The following is a 2032-nucleotide window of genomic DNA, read 5'->3' as shown; positions in this document are numbered from 1 at the left end:
TAATTTAAGATTAATTAATTTAATTGCAATTCAATTATTAGATAAGTAGACCATCCATACTTATGTTTGAATTCTATACTTTTTGTCACAATTGCATTATCTTCTAGATTCATGTAAGCTAGAATTGTAACTTGAATTGATGGACCATTCTTTGGATTGGTGAATTGTACTACACTTAGTTTATTTGTCATTAGGTATGCAATTTAAGCTTGAAATTGATGCTTCATACTTTTCTTTGCAAGTATTAGCTACATTAGAATTACATTTAATGTATAAGTGTTTAGTGGTTTTATAAATTTTAAAATATGGTGCCCACTTGACATTATTTCTAAACCTAAAGTGTTGTGCATTATTTTGTGCACACGCTCGGTTGCACCATAGTTTTGGCGCCGTTGCCGGGGATCTAACGGTTTTAAAGAATTGAATTAGACATTAGTTCTTTGTTGATTGTCTACTTTTAAGTCATTTTAATTTTAATTTTTTTTTTATTTGATTTGTCAATTAGGTACTTCAAGCAAAGTGGATCAAACGCTGGACTTAGAAGCAATTAAAAAAAAAATTGAAGTTGCTTAAGAACCATCTGTAAGTTCTCTTTAATTTTAGTACTTTAATTGTATACCAATTTGCATGCTTTGGACAGCCCAAGTGGAGGCTTAAATTGAATTGTTTTATTTTTAAGTCCAAGCATACCTTCTTGTAGAAGGCATCGGCCCGTGTGGAGGCATTTATTTATTTTAAGTGCATTGATATTATTAAGGAGTTTGGGAACATCGTATGTGGAGGTTAAAATTTTGAAGTGTTGGTGTGTTAACTTGTTCTAGTGCATGCATGGTCGTAGATCACTTAATCGTCCTCTTGTTCCTGTAAATCAAAATTTTGAAGTTTTCCTTCGGCGTTTAAGAAGTAGTACTAGAAATAGTCATCCTAATCTTCTAAATTTTGATTTTCCATCACCTTTAATGGAAGACCCAATAGATCCAATTGAAGATCCCATTATAGATCTTGGTCATGTGGATCATAACGGCGTGCACCACCCACCACAAGTTCATATTGTGGATCCTCAAGGTGTGCATCCACCCTTAGAAATGCCACAACCAGTTAATTATGCGGTGCAACAACCTAATCTAGGGATGCCAAGGCCAAATGTTGTTCCACCAATTGGTGAGCAACAACAACAATATGTTCAAATGGCATACCTTCAACAAGGTTAAATGGCATACATTTAGCAAGGTCAAATGCCATATCCTCCTCTCAATCCTCCAATGGTCCTTAGGGATCATTACACTCCAAATCAATATAATGCATCCACTTGCATTCAATTACCAAATTTCCGTGCTCATCATTATGAGATTAAGGCTTCTACCATTAACATGTGCCCCCTTTTCTATGGGTTGAGCAATGAAGAGCCTTATAAACATTTAGATGAGTTCTTGGAAGTTTGTTCCACCGTGAAAATCACAGATGTTCCAGAAGAAGTCCTTAAAATAAAGCTTTTCCCTTTCACTCTTCAGGATAAAGCTAAATATTGGTTTAATAACTTGCGGCCAAATACAATCACCTCTTGGGCACAATTGCAACAAGAGTTCCTAAAGAACTATTACCCCGCAAGTCGAACTGATGCCATGAGAACTTCCATTCGTGAATTTAAATAACAAGAAGGAGAACCCCTTCATGAAGCATGGGAACGTTTGAATGACTTGCTACGGAAGTGTCCACATCATGACATTCTGAAGTGGCAATTAGTTCAATGTTTCTTTTCAAGTTTATCCGATGCCAATAAGGGCATTGTTGATTTTTCTTGTGGCAGAAGCTACGTAAAAAGAAATAAAGATGAAATTTGGCTTCTTTTCAAAAAAATGAGTGAAAACTCAATGCATAGATCTTCATCTTCTAGGGGTGGTCACTTAGCAAATATGGGAGGCAAGAAAGCTTTAAATCAAAAAGACTCTTCCATGGAAATTGCCGCCGAGGTCAAAAATCTTACTCAAAGATTTGATAAATTCCTTTCGAATCAAGGTCCGGTAATTCAATC

The 2032-nt window shown here is 35.5% G+C and overlaps 1 non-coding gene across 1 annotated transcript; it reads right to left on the bottom strand.

Moving 5' to 3' along the window:
• Positions 1–1619: 1619 nt before the first annotated feature.
• LOC132315357 (small nucleolar RNA R71) lies at positions 1620–1726 on the bottom strand. Its single transcript, XR_009483630.1, has one exon. It is a non-coding gene; the product is annotated as a small nucleolar RNA R71 (small nucleolar RNA).
• Positions 1727–2032: the final 306 nt, after the last annotated feature.

Source organism: Cornus florida, unplaced genomic scaffold (assembly GCF_030987335.1).
Source record: "Cornus florida cultivar Cherokee Brave unplaced genomic scaffold, ASM3098733v1 CherokeeBrave_3.0.0_Hap2_Chr06, whole genome shotgun sequence".
Classification (NCBI taxonomy): Eukaryota; Viridiplantae; Streptophyta; class Magnoliopsida; order Cornales; family Cornaceae; genus Cornus; species Cornus florida.
This window is presented reverse-complemented; position numbering and strand designations above follow the sequence as displayed.